The sequence below is a fragment of the Lagenorhynchus albirostris genome, chromosome 16, assembly GCF_949774975.1.
Source record: "Lagenorhynchus albirostris chromosome 16, mLagAlb1.1, whole genome shotgun sequence".
Classification (NCBI taxonomy): Eukaryota; Metazoa; Chordata; class Mammalia; order Artiodactyla; family Delphinidae; genus Lagenorhynchus; species Lagenorhynchus albirostris.
Window position 1 is genome coordinate 25,768,081 of NC_083110.1, and position 21,079 is coordinate 25,789,159.

The 21,079-nt window shown below is 43.1% G+C and overlaps 1 protein-coding gene across 4 annotated transcripts in view; it reads left to right on the top strand.

The window, feature by feature from the left end:
• Positions 1-21,079, top strand: part of PLAU (plasminogen activator, urokinase) — a 111,964-nt gene that overhangs the window by 15,959 nt on the left and 74,926 nt on the right. For 2 of the 4 annotated variants that reach the window (XR_009535992.1, XR_009535991.1), the window contains one exon: positions 16,594-17,791. The exons of the other annotated variants lie outside the window; for them this stretch is intronic. The gene's annotated coding sequence lies outside the window, so the exon portion shown is untranslated. Of the gene's footprint in view, positions 1-16,593; positions 17,792-21,079 lie in introns of those variants that run through there. 4 annotated transcript variants of the gene reach the window in all.

Consider the following 21,079-nt stretch of genomic DNA (forward strand, 5'->3'; position numbering starts at 1 on the left):
TAATCTCCCCATCTCAAGATCATAACTTAATCACATCTGCAAAGTCCCTTTTTTCATGTAAGTTAACATAGTCACAGATTCCAGGGATTAGGATGTGGATATTCTTGAGGGTCATTATTTGGCCCACAACAGTCCGCTCTCTGGCCCCCAAAGATTCACAATCATCACATATACAAAATACACTCACCCCCATTCCAACATCCTCCCAAATCTCGACCCATTAGAGCATGAACTCAAAGCCTAAAATCTCATCACCTCAAAAGCCCCAACTTTCATCATCTAAATATTCTTAAATAAGGTATGAGTGAGGTACTGGATATAATCCATCCTAAGACCCATGTTCTCTCCATCTGTGAACCTGTGAAACTCAAGAAACAAGTTATCTGCTTCTAGGAATAGGCATAGGATAATAGTTATAGACATTCTCATTCAAAAAGGGAGAAAATGGAAGGAAAAAAGAAGTCACTGGTCCCAAGAAATGTCAAAATACTGCTGGGCAAACTCCTTTAGGTTTCAAGGACTGAGAATAATCCTCTGTGGCTCAAGGCTCTGTCCTCTGGGGTTGCCCCTCCTCTCTGAGTCATTTTTCCTTTTACTTGAAAGGTAACTTATGTTTGCAGCAAGAACTTTTATCACCCTGTTTCCTGCCTGTGGAATGTTGAGAGTCTGATAATCTTCTTTCATTTTGTTTTCTCTGTCACTTTCAGTCCAAAGTGTTTCTACTGATATAAAATTCTTACGAACCTTGTGGGTCTCTCACATATGTCATAGGCATTCACTCCATTAGATAAAAGTCTTCTCCACAGATTTTTCTTGGATGATCCCATCTCTATCTCTGGATTCTGCTGAGATGGTTGTGGGGATCCATGAGTAACATGCCCAATCCGTTGTAAGAGCATTTTGTAGTAATAAATGCTCTGACTTTTTGTATTAGCAGAAGGTCGTCCAGTCACAACTTTGACTTTCTCTCTAGAGTATTGTTTCCTGAGAGTGAATCTGCTAATTATAACATCTTTTCCAATCTGGATAGGGTGAGAATCTCCCAGACCACTAAGTCCTGGTTCCTTTTTATTCAGAGTTCTTCCCTCAGTTTACTTCTTTCCTCTCACATTTTACTATAAAGATCAAACATAAATCAGATTTCACCTTCAACACTTTGCTTGGAAATCTCCTAAGCTAAATACCCAAGTTCATTCCTCACAAGTTCTGCTTTCCATAAAACTATAGGATACAATTCAGCTAAGTTCTGCCGCTATATAACAAAGACATCCCCCTCTTCAGTTTCCAATAAAATATTCCTCACTTCCAGGCCTTCACCAGCTGTACCTTCAATGTCCATATTTTTACAAATATTCTGTTTATGATTTAGATATTATCTAAAACAATATGTTTTCTCTACTGTGCTCTTCACTTTCTTCTTATCCCTCACCAGTAGAGTTTTTAACATCCATAGTTCTACTAACAGGCTGTTCAAGACAACCTAGGCTTTTTCTATCATGCTTCTAAAAATTCTTCCATTCACTGCCTACTGCCCAATTCCAAAGCCACTTAGTTTTTAGGGTATTTGTTACATCAGTGCCCTACTCTTGGTACCAAAATCTACATTAGTTTCCAATTTCTGCTATAACAAAGGACCACAAATATAGTAGCTTAGAATAATACAAATGTATTATCTTACAGTTCTAGAGGTCAAAAGTCCAAAATGAATCAGCAGGACTGGAGGGTCTAGGTGGAATCTCTTTCCTTGCCTTTTCCAGCTTCTAAAGGCTGCCCACATTCCTTGGCTCATGGTCCCATAGCACTCTGACCTCTGCTTCCTTCATTACCTCCCTTCCTCTCACTCTGGTCCTTCTGTTTCCGTCTAAAGAACCCTTGTGATTATATTGGGTCCACCTGGATAATTCAGGACAATCTCACCATCTCAAGATCCTTAACTTAATCATATCTGCAAAGTCTCCTTTGCCATATAAGGTAACATATTCATAAGTCCCAGGGATTAGGATGTTGACATCTTTGGGAGGCCACTATTTGCCTACTATAGTTAGCACAGCTTAATGGGAGTGGAAACAGTTGCTTCAGGAACAGTGAAAGTCAAGCAGAGGTGAAGGTCCCCAGTCTGCAGTCCAGCTTCTCCCAAGGTTGGGTTGGTCATGTCTGGCTGGCTCCAGGAAGCCCCTGGCGTGGCTGAAATGTTTGGTCAGTCACATGTTTATTGGTGTTCCTCAGGCCCTGGACTCTTTCCTCTACTCAGAGAGTGGAGGAGGGAAATAACATTTACTGAGGGCCCACCAAGTGCCTGGAACACAGACAGGCAAAGAAGCCACAGATTCTTGATTCTCTATCCTAAGGCCTTGCCCCTGGCCTGGGACTCCAAAGTCCCTCAAAGAGCAGGGGTTCTTAGCATCCACAATCAGACTTGTAGTGGTCCCTGCAACCCCCAACGGCTAATCTCCTTCCTGGGCAGGCAGTTGTGTCATGTTGGGCAGCACCTTTCCCTCCCTGGCACCTGTGTGTGACTCAGACCCCCAGGTAAAGCCCAACCCAATGGGAAGTGACTAAGCATTGAACTTTGCTTCCTCTTATTGGGGAGAGAGGAGGAAGCCTGAAGCTGGGCCTGGCCCTCCCTCTCACTCAGATTTCTCAAGATAGTAAGGGAGAGGGTGGGGCTTTGCAGGTGACTGCACCAGGGAAGGTCCCCTAGAGCATCCCCACACTTCTGCTTTTACTGTGTGTATGTGTGTGTGTGTGTGTGTGTGTGTTTGTACAGTTTAGGAGATTTGAGGGTGGTGGGCATGCTGGGATCTACCAGATTTTCCCAACTTCTACCTTGCTGCCTTTGAGGAGAGTCTAAAGTTTGTTTCCTGCACCCAATGAGACAATTTTCTTGAGTATGGAAAGTGGGATTTGGGGAATCAGGAGGACTCTTGCCTATTGCCCAGGCTGGAGTCCTGACAGTGCTAAATTACAAACACTCTGTTTAAAATGCATAGTTGGACATCTCTGGAAGGTTGCATGGTACTGTAGTTGTCTCTAGGAAGGGAAAGTGGGTGGTTGGAGGAAGGAAAGGGAGGCTTACTTTTCTCTCTTACCCTTCTTTGGTAACTTTTTTTTTTGCGGTACACGGGCCTCTCACTGTTGTGGCCTCTCCTGTTGCGGAGCACAGGCTCCGGACACGCAGGCCCAGCGGCCGTGGCTCATGGGCCCAGCCGCTCCGCGGTATGTGGGATCTTCCTGGACCGGGGCACGAACCCGTGTCCCCTGCATCGGCAGGCGGACTCTCAACCACTGCGCCACCATGGAAGCCCCCTGATAACTTTTAAATTTTGTTCCATTTGCAAGTACTCCCTATTCAAACAGAAAGAATAATACATCGTTACCCAAGAAAGAAGAGAAAAAGAGAAACCTTTTCCATATTAGTGCTAAAGTAATTCACAGTGTTAGTCATTGACTGGACAAGCACTATGGCATCCTGTTGGACATCAGGCACTGTACTAGGTACTGGAGACTCTGCAGAGAGCAATGCAGCATCCCTTGCTTCACAGAGATCCCCGTCGGGAGAGTGACTGAGACAGAGAACCAGGACCACGCAATGTCAGAAGCGTGATGATGGGGAAGGTGCAAAGAAGGCTCCTCTGGCCAGACTCGGGGAGAGGAAGCCTTCCTGGACCTGGTGCTGTCCATGCTGAGACTCAAAGGGTACATAGGAGTTAGCCAGGGGAGAAGAGAGAACCAGGCATATGGAACATCACAAGTACAAAGAGTGCAAGGGCCATAAAAAAATCTTGGTTGCTTCCCTGGAATTGCAAGCACTCGATAGCTCTGGAGTGTTGAGTTTGGAGGAAGTGTTGGAGAAATGAAGTTAAAGAGGTAAGGTCAGATTATGAAGTGTTTTATAAACAAGTTTAAGATAAGTTAGTGGTCACTTTGAAGGCAGGTGTGGAGCACCTAGGGACAGGGGTTAATAATAACCCACAGGTATTGGAATGCTCTTTTATGCCAAGCACTATAATCTTTTTACGTAAGTTTCTTCATTTAATCCTCCCAGAAAGCCTGAGATATTTACTATTATTTTTTTTCTATTTTATGAGTGAGGAAACTGGGGCTTAGAGAGGTTAAATTCAGTGGGAAATATTACAGGGTCACACAGGAAATACTATAGATGTCTTAGCACACAGCTAGCCCAGGGCAAAGCTGGGGTCTCTCCGAGGCACTCACTCAGTCTGCAGTGCTACTTCCTCATTCAGATAGAGCAGTGGTTCTCAACAGGGAGTGATTTTGCCCCTCAGGAGACATCTGGCAGTGTCTGGAAACATTTTTGGCTGTTACAGCTAGGGGGATGCTACTGGCATCTAGTGGGTAACTAACATCCTACAAAAGACAGTCACACACAGCAAAGAATTATCTGGTCCCAAATGTCAATAGTGCCAAGGTTGAGAAATCCTGAGACAGAGGATGAATTGTAAGGGGCAGACATAAGGAGGTAGCCAGAGGGTGAGCGTGAGAGTTTTAGAAAAAACTTTTTTTTTTAAGGACTTGTGTATACTGTATTTACAGCAGCAAGAGACAGGGGCCAGTGGCAACAAAGTCCTGGATGGACCGGACACATCCTTTTCCCAGTATGCTCCTGCCGCTCCCAAGCACCAGTTTTAAGAGTTCAGAGAGAGGCTTCCCTGGTGGCGCAGTGGTTGAGAATCCGCCTGCCAATGCAGGGGACACGGGTTCAAGCCCTGGTCTGGGAAGATCCCACTTGCTGAGGAGCAACTGGGCCCCTGAGCCACAATTACTGAGCCTGAGAGTCTGGAGCCTGTGCTCCGCAACGAGAGAGGCCGCGATGAAGAGTGGCCCCCACTTGCCACAACTGGTGAAGGCCCTCGCACAGAAATGAAGACCCAACACAGCCATAAATAAATAAATAAATAAATAAATTTAAATCATTTGGGCTTCTAATAAGACCTCTGCTTAAAAGACAACAACAACAAAAAAAGAGTTTAGAGAAAACCAATGATGAATTATCCTAGAGTTACCCAGAGCTAACTCTGAAGAGTTTCCTGCCACCTGATAGACCCAGGACTGTTAAGGGATACTAGCCAAGATGACCACCTCCTCACCTATTCTGAATAGATCAGAATAGAACCCTGTTCTGATAGGCCAGGGCTCCCAGCTCTGATGCTGCTGACACATGGTACTGGAGCCCAACATTTCTGGTCAATGCATAATTTCAACAAATGATAACAAGCAGCAGCCAAGAGACCAGAGACACAAGAAGAATATTGCAAACCTTATTGCCTGAATATGCTATTCTCACAAGTATCCCTTCCACCTGGGTCAAGAGAGGATATTAGGTGGGTTACCTGCCTATTCACTGATTTAACACAGAGCCCTCCCTTGTCTTTCTACCTGTAAACTCCAGACTCCTATAAAGTGGGTCTTTATAGGAAGCATGTAAAAACTCAGAGGATGAGGCAAAACACTGCTTTAGTTTCAAGGATGTTTCGTGTTGGGTACTTGTACTCCTGAGTGCTTTAGATCAGCGGTCCCCAGCCTTTTTGGCACCAGGGGCCTGTTTCATGGAAGAAAATTTTTCCACGGACCAGGGGTAGGGGTATGGTTCTGGCAGTAATGCAAGCGACGGTTCAGGCGGTAATGCTAACGATGGAGAGTGATGGGGAGCGGCAGATGAACTTCGCTGGCTCGCTCTCCCTCCCCTCACCTCCTGCTGTGCGGCCCGGTTTGGTTCCTAACAGGCCAAGGACAGGTGGTTGGGGACCCCTGCTTTAGATCCTGCTTATCTCTCGGTTTCCAATCTTTACCTGAACTCTTAACTGTTTCCCTCCTGGTTCTTGTCTGGCTCTGCAGTTTGACTCTCAACAGATGTGTCTGTCCTAATTGGGCTTTCCAGCAGACCTTGTCCCTGTTCCAGGCCTACATGAGTCATCAAAGTCTTGCCTCTGTCTTCCCTATTATAGCTTTTCATCTTGCCCACTGTCTTAGCCCTGAGAGTGAGGAAAAGTTGTCCCTAGGGCCTAGGATCTAAGAGTGCTCAGGAAGATCCACCTTTTCCTACATCTGAGAGTCCATTCTTAGACAGTTAAATTCTTCTAAACATCCTGTGTTTCCCAAAGTGTCCACATGGGAATTCCAGGAGGTAGATACTAAGTGGAACAAAGATTTTTGTAGCCAAATAAGTTTGGGGAATGCTCTGTGGACTTAGTTTCTTGTCTACAACAAGGCTTCTCAGAGCCCTTGAAATACTATGTTCAGAATAAAGGTCCAATAAGGGCATTTATACAGTTCACAATCCATTACCCCAAACCCTTGGGATGAGATGTATTTGGAATTCAGAATTTTTCAGATTTCAATAAGGTAATGTGATGAATATGCTATTTATCCCATAGCATCCCCAGCAGAGTGGGACAGGCCCTGTAATCACATATTTCTGCAGAAAAACTTCTGGATAGTCACACTAAGTAAGTTAAATAAAGAATCTGAAAACTTACAGATCAATTTAGGTCAGGTTCTGTCCCTGAGTTATGAAAAAACTTTTGGTTTTCAGGACTTTTTGGACTTCAACATTGTGGATAAAGGATTGTGAACCTGTGTATGAAGCCCCACCAAATATATTTTGGCCACAGAACCCCCCTTTTCCAGGAGCATCCAGTAGGAATAGCATCCCCAGACTCTTGACACCTGAGCTATTGGTCTGCAAAACAACTTTCCCATGGGAGGGAACACACTGTGGCCTCGCCAGGCACTCACATTAGCCTCATCATCTCTGGTGACAACTAGATGAGATGTGGATTCTGATAGCTGAACAAGGAGGTGGAGGTTGAAAGACTGAGCACCCACCAGACACAGCAGATCTGGTTGGGTAGTCATGGTGCTCAGCCTTCAGGTCCTGGGTGGAAAAAAGGGGCATGAGGAAGAGCAGCACTGTGGAAACATGGGCTAGTGTTTTCCTCCTAGCACTCTTCCACATTTTTCAAATTGCTTTAAAAAACTTCACATTTTTCCCTCCCTGATTATTGTTTTCTACTGCAAGGAGTTGCTCTGAGTGTTGCTGAGGGAGAGAGGCAGGCCCAGTGCTGATGTTCACCCTGAGGGCAAGATGCTGGGTCCCTGGGAAGATGGCTTCCTGTTGTTCTGGCACCATTGTTCTAGCCCAGAGTTGAGGTGTGGTTGTGGGGCGCACATGAAGCCAGTGTCCCCTGGGTTAGGAGGAGGATGCTGGATTTCTGGAATATTTCCAGGAAGACTTCCTGCTTTGACAAAAACAACACAAACACAGGAAAAGGGTCTGGGGCCTAAGGGGAGGGAATAATGAACCAGAGTGGAAACTTTGGAATGGAGGCTTGTACAGAGAACAGCCAGGTACAGAGAAGCTTTCCCCTCGCCATCCAGCTATGTTCCTCCGGCCAGCGGAGAGCATTTCTCCACTGAGGGTGACAGGTTGGGAGCTGGAAGAGGGGGACCAGTAACTCTTGAACCTTCTCCACCTTCCTCTTATCCACTCTGCACTTAGTGTCATATTTCACTGTAGCCTGGTCCATGGATGGTGAGGGTGGAGAGGGGACAGTGGACCAGTGGCCATTTAGCTAGGGCCTCACGTTTATGAAGGGCCTCAAATACAGACCTTAAATGTGTAGGGTTTTATATCCATCAAAGAGCTACACTCAGCCTCACTCACTGGGATGAGCAGAAAACATGCATCCCAAACTTGGCCAATTACCAGATCACCAGCTGTAGTGTGCTGTAAACTATTATTATTTTCATATGGCTTGTGAATTGCACCATTATGCTGCATTACATGTGTGTATGTATGTGTGTATGGGGGGGTCACAAGCTTTAATTTACTAAGTATAAATATTTGAAATAGACCACAATTTAGTAACTATTTTTTGGCAATTAAAAAACATCAGGAGCCAAAAAATATGGTAGTAAACATATTTAAAAAAATAATGAAATGGAAATAGTCTGGCCCTATCTTCACATCTGAGAAGGATAAAGGGAACTCCAAGCAGGAGGCTCAGAGTGCTTGTCCCAGCTGGGTGGTTGGACTCAGAGCTTGTAGAGGACAGGGTATTCTGCCAGCCTCTGGGACCTCCTTTCACTGCTCTGGCCAACTCTGGCTTCATCTGCATCACTCTAGCGGCCTCTGCTGGGTTAGGGGTGAAAGGCGACCAAGGATCAGGTGGCGTTCAGAACTCTGGCTGGGAAGCTGGGTGGAATTGCCTAATGGGCAGTGTGAGGGCCTTGGTATCAGAAGGGACTCAAAGAAGATAAGATCTGACGACCTCAAGGCTGTTTATGCCATGCTCCGGTTTAACAAACTTCTGATAGTGGTGCTGAGGATGGGAGGCCAGTCCAGATCCGAAGGCAAGATGGCTGCACCCAGGAAGAGAAATATTCTATTGCTGGGTGGGGATTCGTGACTCAATTTCTTCTCTTCTGACTTATTTCTCCATATAGTGACCACCAAAGGGCCTGGCCTCTCTGAGAAGGGCAGCCATCCTCCTCCATACAGCTGGTTATGACCCCTCCAATTCAGAGAGAGAGACCAGGAAGACTTGCTGAGGCCTCCTGGCCACAGCTGAGTTCTGTGACCCAGCTTTTACTAAGGGACCTTGTTCTGAGGACAAGTGGGAGCCTTACCCAGCCAGTTAATGAAAATCCTTCTTCTTGTGCATGTGACATTTATCCTTGTGAGGTAGATGGTAGCGTTCAGGCCCCCAAAACCTTCTTTGAACATAATGGTGACCAAGTGGGTCCCAGTGAGTATTGGGGATAAAAATAACACACGGGAGCTAACAGCTTAGTGCAGCTGCCGTGGCTAGTGACAGAAGCTGGTATCAGGTTATTGAGAAAATAGAGCCTTTTAGGTCTGGCAAAGGCTCACTTCAAACACACAGAGGTTGTCGTCATCATGAGTAAAGCAGTTTATACCCCAACAGCTTGCTTTCCCCCTTCACTCTGTTTCTCATTCAACATTGCAGATGGAAACTTTAAACTGTAGAAAAAGCAGCTGAGTTTCATATGGACTAAGAACACTTATGTGTGAACTTTGGGTCTTAAGTCACCAGTGGTAGCAGCCTCTCCCAGTTCTGCCTGTTTCTCTTGCTTTGTATATTACCCAGGGTTTCTGAAATCATGCCGTTCCTCTACTCATATGCCCGGGTCAGCCCGGGCTGCTTGATGGTACAGGGCCTTGTCACAGTTGTGGATTTCACAGAACAGAGATGGTGGCTCAACCACAAAACGGTGGTTGGCTTTATCAATGGATAGTAAAGAGGAAAACCATATTTATAGTAATTGAAAAAACCTATTTCTGGAGCAGTCTGTATCTAGGAATCAGATTTGCTCAGACTCAGGGTTACTACGTGCAATGTACAGGAAACTCCCGAAGATCAACAAGAAAAAAGACCAGAAATCCAATGGAAAAGTGAGCAATGGATAAATTAGGAAATCATAGAAGGGAAATCAGAAGAGCTGGCAAGTTTGTAAAGATATGCTTAACCTTAGAAGCATTCTGAGCGATGCAAATTAAAACATGATATCACTTTGCATCATTAGATTGGCAAAAGTTAGACAAGTCGTATATCACTTACCAAGTGTTGGCAAGGATGTGGGGAAAACGGAACCATTGCTGGTGGGAGTATAAACTTGTAGAACAATTCTAGAAGCCATCTGACTCTCATGAATTTAAATATGTTATACCCAAAGAGCCAATGATCCCACTGTTGGGTATATTGCTCGCCCAAAACTCTCAAACAGGCCTATAATGGAACATAAACAAGTATATTTGTCAGCAGATTGTGTGTGGAGGCAAACCTGGGTGTCATCCCTGGAGAAATGGAGCAGTGAAATGTGTGGATGCATGCTTGGAAGTACTGTGTAGCCACCAGACACAATGAACCAGAGGTACTTAAAGCCACACATCAATCTTAAAAACATGTGTCATGTAAAGAAGAAATACAATAAGATCTATGGTACAATACATTTACGTAGACTGAAGTCACATCTATCCATAAAAGAGCACTATGTATCTTTTAGGAATACCAATATACCTGTGGACATACATTACACATATTATAGTGAGTGCCCTTTATAGGGTGGGGAGAAAAATAGATGGTTAGGGGAATGAATGGGAAAAAAATAAAAGAGGGCACCTATCTACTAATGACAAAATGATGTACCATCAACTGAAGAGATTTGTCCAACTCTCTGTGCCAGAGACATAAAATAAATTGCTGTCAAAAATATTCATACAGGGATTTCCCTGGTGGGGCACTGGTTAAGAATCCGCCTGCCAATGCAGGGGACACAGGTTCGATCACTGGTCTGGGAAGATCCCACATGCTGCAGAGCAACTAAGCCTGTGCACCACAACTACTGAGTCCGCATGCCACAACTACTGAAACCCACGTGCCTAGAGCTGGTGCTCCACAACAAGAGAAGCCAGTGCAATGAGAAGCCTGTGCACCACAGCGAAGAGTAGTCCCCGCTCGCTACAACTAGAGAAAGCCCATGCACAGCAACGAAGACCCAACGCAGCCAAAAAAAAAAAAAAAAATTATTAAAAAAATTTTTTTTCATACAGATGGTCAAAAATAAGGGCATCTTGCTTCCCTGGTGGTGCAGTGGTCGAGAGTCCGCCTGCCGATGCAGGGGACACGGGTTCGTGCCCCGGTCCGGGAAGATCCCACATGCCGTGGAGCGGCTGGGCCCGTGAGCCATGGCCGCTGAGCCTGCGCATCTGGAGCCTGTGCTCCGCAACGGGAGAGGCCACAACAGTGAGAGGCCCGCGTACCGCAAAAAATAAAAATAAAAAATAAGGGCATCTGGAGCTTCCCCTAATGATTTGAAGAGTTGGTGGCTATATAAAGTTTGGATAGACATTTCAAAGGAAGGACCACGAAGATCATCACAAAATGCTTCAGGCATCTTGGAGGCATTTTAAGGTGACGCAGGGATTGTATGAATGAGAAAGCAGGTAAAGTGTTAGGCCCCCAGGTGACATGCCCAGGGAAGTCATGGAGTGAAATTACAGTGGAAAGTATAGGGAAGATGCACACTGAGGGAAGCCAGAACACAGTGGATCCAGTCCTGTCCTGGGTGAGATGTCTCCTGATGGGCAAACCTCTGGCTCCTGGAATCAATCTATGCAGAGAGGGGGCAGTGAGCAGGATTTGTTTGACTAAAGGAATCTTCATGGAGACCTCATATCTATGGGGTCCTTAAAGGCAGTCTTTGGAGAAGCACATAAGGAAAGCAAATGATTGGCCTGAAAGCAAGGTGATAGAAAAATGAAGGAAGGCACTCTGACCCCAGGTTAGTGCTACATGTGGGGAAAGAAAGGGAGCAATTTAAGAAGCAGGTGAAATTTGTAAAAACTTATTTGTCCCAATGCAGTGTGGTAACCTGGACCAGAAAAAGGACATAAGTACACAAAAATCTGAACAATGTCTGAATTTACGTTTATAGTACAGTACTAATGTTAATTTCTTAGTTTTGTTTTAGTTTTTTTTTTTTTGGTGGTACGCGGGCCTCTCACTGTTGTGGCCTCTCCCGTTGTGGAGCACAGGCTCCGGACATGCAGGCTCAACGGCCACGGCTCATGGGCCCAGCCGCTCCGCGGCATGTGGGATCTTCCCGGACCGGGGCACGAACCCGTGTCCCCTGCATCGGCAGACAGACTCTCAACCACTGCGTCACCAGGGAAGCCCAATTTCTTAGTTTTGACAAGTGGATCATTCTTAGGTGTATGTAAGGTGTTAATATTAGGGCAAGGTGAGTGAAGTTCAGACAGGAACTCTCTCTTTGCAAATTTTCTGTAAATCTAAAATTATTTCAAAATAAAATTTTTTAAAAGGTAAAAGCTCCAGTCCAAAGGCATTTAAAATGAAATGGAAATAAGTAAATATATCAATCAGGTATATATTATATCTAAGATGTATGCATACATATGTGTTTATATGCACATATATATGTGCATATATATGTGTTTATAAAGGTGTGAATTTTAAAGTTCGGGAGAATTTACACCAATATGTTATTAACTCTAGGTCATATTATAACTAGGATGTGGATGCTATAGGTTATTGATTCTTTTCTTTATAGTTTTTTGTATTGTCTGAATATTTTAAAATAAAAATGTGTAAATGTTATAATTATGAGAAAAATACCTCATCTGGGTCTGCCTGAAAGAACAGAGTGCCAGGCGCAGAAACTTCCCTGGATGTCTTGCACAGATTCCAACCCCCACTGGGTCCCAGGCTCCATTTCTCCCAGGGCCAGGTTTGAGCAAATCTCCTGCAGATGAGCAGCCTTCCTCTCCCTCTGCGAGGTCATCGGTGAAAATGCGTGGTCCTGTGGGTGTTCAGGGAGAAGCACTGATACTCTTATTTGTGGTCGGAGAGCTATGAGCATGTTCACATTCTGCCTGTTACTGGGCATGTGTGGGATGCAGAGTGTGGACTGTATGTATAGACTGATAGTGTTTATTCCTCCTTTCTCTTTTTTTTTTAACATCTTTATTGGAGTATAATTGCTTTGCAATGGTGTGTTAGTTTCTGCTGTATAACAAAGTTAATCAGCTATACATATACATACATCCCCATATCACCTCCCTCTTGCGTCTTCCTCCCACCGTCCCTATCCCACCCCTCCAGGTGGACACAAAGCACAGAGCTGATCTCCTTGTGCTATGCGGCTGCTTCCCACTAGCTATCTATTTTACATTTGGTGGTGTATATATATATATATATATATATATATATATATATATGCATGCCACTCTCTTACTTCGTCCCAGCTTACCCTTCCCCCTCCCCATGCCCTCAAGTCCATTTTCTATGTCTTTATTCCTGTCCTGCCCCTATATTATTCAGAACCTTTCTTTTTTTTTTTTATGATTCCATATATATGTGTTAGCATACGGTATTTGTTTTTCTCTTTCTGACTTACTTCACTCTGTTTGACAGTCTCTAGGTCCATCCACCTTGCTACAAATAACTCAATTTTGTTTCTTTTTATGGCTGAGTAATATTCCATTGTATATATATGCCACATCTTCTTTATCCATTCATCTGTCGATGGACACTTAGGTTACTTCCATGTCCTGGCTCTTGTAAATAGAGCTGCAATGAACATTGTGGTACATGACTCTTTTTCTTTCTTTTTTTGTGGTATGCGGGCCTCTCACTGCTGTGGCCTCTCCCGTTGTGGAGCACAGGCTCCGGACGTGCAGACTCAGCGGCCATGGCTCACGGGCCCAGCCGCTCCGCGGCATGTGGGATCTTCCCGGACCGGGGCACAAACCCGTGTCCCCTGCATCGGCAGGTGGACTCTCAACCACTGTGCCACCAGGGAAGCCCCATGACTCTTTTTGAATTATGGTTTTCTCAGGGTATATGCCCAGTAGCGGGATTGCTGGGTCATATGGTAGTTCTATTTTTAGTTTTTTGAGGAACCTCCATACTGTTCTCCATAGTGGCTGTATTGATTTACATTCCCACCAACAGTGCAAGAGCGTTCCCTTTTCTCCACACCCTCTCCAGAATTTATTGTTTCTAGATTTTTTGATGATGGCCATTGTGACCAGTGTGAGGTGATACCTCATTGTAGTTTTGATTTGCATTTCTCTAATGATTAGTGGTGTTGAGCATCCTTTCGTGTGTTTGTTGGCAATCTGTATATCTTATTTGGAGAAATGTCTATTTAGGTCTTCTGCCCATTTTTGGAGTGGGTTGTTTGTTTTTTTGATATTGAGCTGCATGAGCTGCGTGTATATTTTGGAGATTAATCCTTTGTCCATTGATTCGTTTGCAAATATTTCCTGCCATTCTGAGGGTCGTCTTTTCATCTTGTTTATGGTTTCCTTTGCTGTGCAAAAGCTTTTAAGTTACATTAGGTCCCATTTGTTTATTTTCGGTTTTATTTCCATTTCTCTAGGAGGTGGGTCAAAAAGGACATAGAGTGTTCTGCCTATGTTTTTCTCTAGGAGTTTTATAATGTCTGGCCTTACATTTAGGTCTTTAATCCATTTTGAGTTTATTTTTGTGTATGGTGTTAGGAAGTGTTCTAATTTCATTCTTTTACATGTAGCTGTCCAGTTTTCCCAGCACCACTTATTGAAGAAGCTGTCTTTTCTCCATTGTATATTCTTGCCTCCTTTGTCAAAGATAAGTTGACCATATGTGTATGGGTTTACCTCTGGGCTTTGTATCCTGTTCCATTGATCTATATTTCTCTTTTTGTGCCAGTACCATACTGTCTTGATTACTGTATCTTTATAGTATAGTCTGAAGTCATGTAGCCTGATTCCTCCAGCTCTGTTTTTCTTTCTCAGGATTGCTTTGGCTATTCGGGGTCTTCTGTATTTCCATACAAATTGTGAAATTTTTTGTTTTAGTTCTGTGAAAAATGCCATTGGTAATTTGATAGGGATTGCATTGAATCTGTAGATTGCTTTGGGTAGTATAGTCATTTTCACAGTGTTGATTCTTCCAATCCAAAAACATGGTATATCTCTCCATCTGTTTGTATCATCTTTATTTTCTTTCCTCAGTGTCTTATAGTTTTCTGCATAAAGGTCTTTTGTGTCCTTATGTAGGTTTATTCCTAGGTATTTTATTCTTTTAGTTGCAGTGGTAAATGGGATTGTTTCCTTAATTTCTCTTTCAGATGTTTCGTCGTTAGTGTATAGGAATGCAAGAGATTTCTGTGCATTAATTTTGTATCCTGCTACTTTACCAAATTCATTGATTAGCTCAAGTAGTTTTCTGGTACCATCTTTAGGATTCTCTATGTATAGTATCATGTCATCTGCAAACAGTGACAGTTTTACTTCATCTTTTCTGATTGGATTCCTTTTATTTTTTTTTTCTTCTCTGATTGCTGTGGCTAAAACTTCCAAAACTGTGTTGAATAATAGTGGTAATAGTGGGCAACCTTGTCTTCTTCCTGATCTTAGTGGAAATGCTTTCAGTTTTTCACCATTGAGAACGATGTTGGCTGTGGGTTTGTCATATATGGCCTTTATTATGTTGAGGTAAGTTCCCTCTATGCCTACTTTGTGGAAGGTTTTTATCTTCCTTTCTCTTTTGATATTTAGTATTTCTTAATTACAAAAGTAATTAATAGATGTGCCCTCTAACAAATTTAGAAAATATGAATGTGTAAGTAAAAAAGTAGAAATCCCCCATATATGGCTCAAGCACGTTTTCAAAAATAGACTTTTTTAAAGAAAAGTTTTAAATTTACAACAAAATTGAGTGGAAGGTACAGAGATTTCCCATATACTCCCTACTCCAGTATCAACATCCCCCACCAGAGCGGTATATTTGTTACAATTGATGAACCTGTGCTGACACATCACAATCACCCAAAGTCCATAGTTGACATTAGGGTTCACTCTTGGTGTTGTACATTCTATGGGTTTTGACAAATGTATAGTGACATATATTCACCATTTTCATATCATACAGCGTAATTTCACTGCCCTAAATATCCTCTGTGCTCCACCGATTCATTTCTCCCTTGAAATTTTTCATATCAGTAAATGTATATATTTGTCATTCCTTTGAATGGTTACATAGTATTCCATTGAATGATGTACCATAATGTAGGCATTTTCTAAGCCTCTGCTAATACAAATGCATCTATGCACATACTTGCACCTGTATCTTGGGCAGTCATGCTATTTCTGTGGGAGAGATTCTTTCCGTGGGACTATTGAGTCACACGTTTACAATTTTGAAAGAAATCGCCCTCTAAAGGCATTCGTTCATTCAACAAATATTTATTGGGTACTATTTTGCATCAGACATTTATGAGACCCTAGGAATTCAGCTATGAATAAAACAGACAGAGTTCCTAGTAGAGGACGTTATCACTAAACAAATAATCACACAAGCCAATATTATTGCAATTGTAACTTCTCTGAAAGAAAAGAAAAGTTTGTTGGAGAATGTAGACAGAGGAACCTAATTTATACTGGGGGTTCAGAGACAGCCTCCATCAGGCTGAGAATTCAAGGATGAATAAGAATAGGAAGAGTGGGGGTCCGGGAGATAACTGGGAGATAAGGGGCCTTCCAGACAAAGGGAAGGCCTGTTTGGAGGCCCTGAGGTGGACAGTGTGCTGAGTTGGAGGAACATGAGGGCCAGTGTCAGGGAAATAATCCAGAAGTGAGGCTAAGGAGGAAGGCTGGGCCAGGCCGTGCTTGGTCCTCTAGGCTGCCTGATTTACAGTCTCCCTAACAGAGCAGGAAGGGTTCCATTTCCTGTACCTTTGAGGCCAGCAATGCTTAGAGGTGTTTTCTTCCCTCCACTCTATTACTGTGTGAACATTCCTTGATTGTGGCCATGCCTTGATTTTCAATACGAGTCTTTTTGAGAAGTGTGTAACAGCTCACGTTGAGATTGCCAGATTCAAAATACACTTCAAAAATGTATTTCACAAAGTTAACCAAATTCCCCAAATCCCTGTGCATCCCAGCATATTTATTCTATTTTAGGACTTAAAGTATGAGAGAAATTTCCTGTTTCTGTAAAACCAATCTGTTCATCTAAAGCAAATCATACTTGTTCCATTCAGCTCACGTTCCAGAAGCTCTCTCTGGGGGTCCTGGATCCTGCCTTGTTCCAGCCAATGAAATGCAAGACCTGTGTGGGAGGAAGAGTGCTGGGCAGCTGGCCTTTTCGAGTCACGCTTTCAAGTTCCACTCTTGTTACTGCAGGTGCTCCTGTCAAATACAGTCGTCCCAGTCTGTGTGTCCCCTCTGGGCTCCCACAGCATCCTGGGGTAAACCTGTCATTGCAAGGTCCACACTGTTATTTAATCTTTCCTATTGGTGCTCAGTAAGTGTTTATGGAACAGATATATTGCATTAGCCGAAGGTAGAAAACATCTACATCATGGTGTATCATTTAATGGAATACTATGCAAGCATCAAAAAGGACGGGGTAGATATATATTTACTGATGTAGAAAGATGTCCATGAGCTACTAGGTGAAAAAAGCAAGTTACAGAACACAAATAGTACAGCCTTCTTTTTCTTTTTTAAAATTGTACACACACATATATACTTACATATATGGAAGACGTTTATGTTTTTATTTATACATTTCTGTATTGTCTGAATTTGTTACAGTGCACAGATGTGAGTTTTGTAATTAAAATGAATAAAGGAATGGATGAACAAGGGACTTTTTAGGATTTTCAGAGGGGTGAACGGAAAAGAAAACTCACTCTTTAGGTTCCTCTCCCTGACCTATTTACCAAGTCTGAGACTTGTTCTTTCAACTTCTGTTTGAATAGTATTTTTTAAAAAAATTACTAAAAGGGACTTCTCTGGTGGCACAGTAGTTAAGAATCTGCCTGCCAATGCAGGGGACATGGGTTCAAGCCCTGGTCTGGGAAGATCCCACATGCCGCGGAGCAACTAAGCCTGTGTGCCACAACTACGGAGCCTGTGTTCTAGAGCCCGTGAGTCACAACTATTGAGCCCGCGTGCTACAACTACTGAAGCTCGCATGCCTAGAGCCCATGCTCTGCAACAAGAGGAGCTACTGCAATGAGAAGCCCACACACAGCCAAAAAGAGTAGCCGCCGCTCGCCACAACTAGAGAAAGCCCACGCGAAGCAATGAAGACCCAACGCAGGCAAAAATAAATAAATTAAATTTTTTTTTAATTACTAACGGGTGTTTATAATATAATAAGTAAAAAACAGGCTCAGAAAACCTGAGAAAAAATTTGTATATGTATAGAAAAAGGTCTCAGAGCAAACTGCTTATAGAGCTATCCCTGAGTATGGGGTGGATTAAGGGAAACATTTATTTCTATTGCTTGAATATTTTGCAATATGTATATATTTCTTTTATATATATAATAATAAAGGGTTAATTTCCTTTTTTTTTTTTTACTATTTCCGTACTTCCTTTTCATTCAAGATTTATTCATTCATCCAGTAAATATTTACTGAGCAACCGCTATCAGCCTGACACAGTGCTAGAAGTTTTTCTTCACTTTTTAAAGTAAAAAAAAATTTTTTTAAATTTAGCCATTCTAGTAAGTGGCACCTAACTTTTTTAGTTTTGATTTGCACTTCCCTAATAACTAATGAGGCTGATCATCTTTTCATGTGCTTATTGACCATTTGTATGACTCCTTTAGAGAAATGTCTATTCAAATCCTTTGCCTTTTTTTTTTTTTTTTTTTTTTGGCCACACTGCATGATTTGTGGGATTTTAGTTCCCTGACCAGGGATCAAACCTGGGCCCTCCACAGTGAGAGCGCCGAGTCCCAACCCACTGGACCTCCTGGGAATTCCCCAGAGGATTTTCTTCTTAAGTAGCTCCTGGTCTAGTGGAGAAGACTCACAAGAAAACAGTGAGATGTGAGAAGATGTATAACACTAAGTGTTATGGGGGTCTCCATCTGCCAGGAGAGTCAAAGAATGACCAGGGAGCGTTTTGCAGAGGAAATGGTGCTTATGCTCAGTCTTAAAGAATGAGGAGGTGGTTGCCATTTGGACAAGGTGAGGAAGGGTATTCCACAGGAAGAGAATATCTTGTATGAAAACACCTTTTATAAAAATCTAGAGGAGTGGGCTTCCCTGGTGGCGCAGTGGTTGAGAATCTGCCTGCTAATGCAGGGGACACAGGTTCGAGCCCTGGTCTGGGAAGATCCCACATGCCGCGGAGCAACTGGGCCCGTGAGCCACAACTGAGCCTGCACATCTGGAGCCTGTGCTCCGCAACAGGAGAGGCCACGGTAGTGAGAGGCCTGCGCACCGCGATGAAGAGTGGCCCCTGCTTGCCACAACTAGAGAAAGCCCTCGCACAGAAACGAAGACCCAACACAACCAAAAATAAATAAATTAATTAATTAAAAAAAAAATCTAGAGGAGTGAAAGAGGCTATCCTGCTCATGAACATTAAATTGGTCAGTGTGGTGGAGACACAGGGGACGTGGGGAGAAGATGGGCTGGAGAAAGACACCCTAGGAAGAGTAAGAAGCCTCTGAAGAACCTTGTGTGAGCTATAGAGCAGCTATATAGCTGCCCATTTAATAATTGAATAAACTGAGTCACAGAAAGGCTAAATGACTTGCCCAAGTCCACATTACAGGAGGAGGCCAAGCTGCAACATAGTTCTAGGGTTTTTATGCTTCAGGCTACAGTGCTTCCTGGGCCAGGCCCTATCCTTGAGAGCATTCTGATGTTCTGGCTTGAACCACTCCAAGTTGTTAGCAAAGAAGAACAGGCCAATGTCACAGTAGGCTCTGACCACACTGGCCACACACTTGGCACACCCTCGTACCAGAAGCCACAGGAGAGCTTTCTCTAAGAGAGCTTTTCCTAGAAAATGACATATGCACACTCAATCTTGAAGTTGGTGGATACCCCTCAGAAATGATGGAGGAGGCAGCTTCCTGGAAACCAGCTGTCCTGGGGAGCCACGTTCCATTCTTGCTGCCAGCATGTAAGTGGTACTTAGGCCACTTGTTCCCACCCAAGCCAGAGACCCATGGATGTAGCAGTTGCTCAGATCCAGAGCTTGATGATGCTGCACAGGCTCTGAAATCAGAAAGAGGTATTTCTCACACTCACTCTAATGGTTAAAATGAAAAGACTGACAATTCCATGTGTTGACAAGGACATGGAGAAACTAAATGATTTGGCAGTATTTAATAATGTTAAATATATTCCTACCTAAGAAAAATGTTCATGATAGTATTATTCAAAATGACCTAAAACTGGAAACAACCTAAATATTTATCAACAGGAGAATGGATAAATAAATTAGGTGGTATATTCATAAAATCATATACTATTCAGCAATAAAAAGGAACAAACTCCTGATACATACAACAATGTGGATAGATCTTAGACGTACTGTATTGAGCAAAAGAAGCCAGAAACAAGAGTATGATTCCATTCATATGAAGTTCAAGAATAGGAATCAAGAATCTGATTTTGAAGTTCTAATCAAATCTATGAGGATAGAAGTCAGAATATTGGTTACCTTGGAAGTTAGAGGGAGTGGGTATTTGCTGGAAAGGGGCATAAAGGAATGGAAGTGCTCGATTTTGATCTGGGTGGTGGCCACATGGGTATATGTATATTAAGTATATGTAAGGGACAGTGCAATACAGTACTGTGAGAGACAGAGAGAGAGACAGAGAGAGGGAGAGGCAGAGAGAGAGACAGAGAGAGGGAGAGGCAGAGAGAGAGGGAGAGGCAGAGAAGTCAGTCTTTTTTTTTTTTTAATAAAGAATGGAGACTTTTTAAAAATTAATTAATTAATTAATTAATTTTTGCTGTGTTGGGTCTTCATTTCTGTGGGAGGGCTTTCTCTAATTGTGGCAAGCGTGGGCCACTCTTCATTGCCATGCGCAGGCCTCTCACTATCGCGGCCTCTCTTTTTGCGGAGCACAGGTTCCAGACGCGCAGGCTCAGTAGTTGTGGTTCACAGGCTCAGTTGCTCCGCGGCATGTGGGATCTTCCCAGACCAGGGCTCGAACCCGTGTCCCCTGCATTAGCAGGAAGATTCTCAACCACTGCACCACCAGGGAAGCCCCGAGAAGTAAGTCTTGATTCTAGTTCCCAGTTCTACTGCTGTGGCTTCTGGGCAAGTTACTTAACATTTATGATCCCTTTGTCTCATCCATAAAATGGGGATAACAGTATCCCTCTCACAGGGTAGTTCTTAAATTAAATTTTTATTTTTATTTTATTTTGGTAAGAACACTTAACATTGAGATCTACTCTCTTCAGAGATTTTTAAGTGTGTAGTACAATATTGTTAATTATAGTCATGATGCTATACAGCAGATCTAGAACTTATTCATTTTGCATTACTGAAGCCTTAAACCTATTGATTAGCAGCTCTTCATTTTCCCCTACAGCCTGCCCCTGGCAAGCACTGTTCTGCTTTCTGCTTCTATGAGTTTCACTATTTAAATTCCTTATATAAGTAGAATCATAGAGTATTTGTCCTTCTGTAACTGACTTATTTCACTTAGTATAATGTCCTCAAGACTCCACCATGTTGTCAAATGTTTTTAGGATTTCCTTC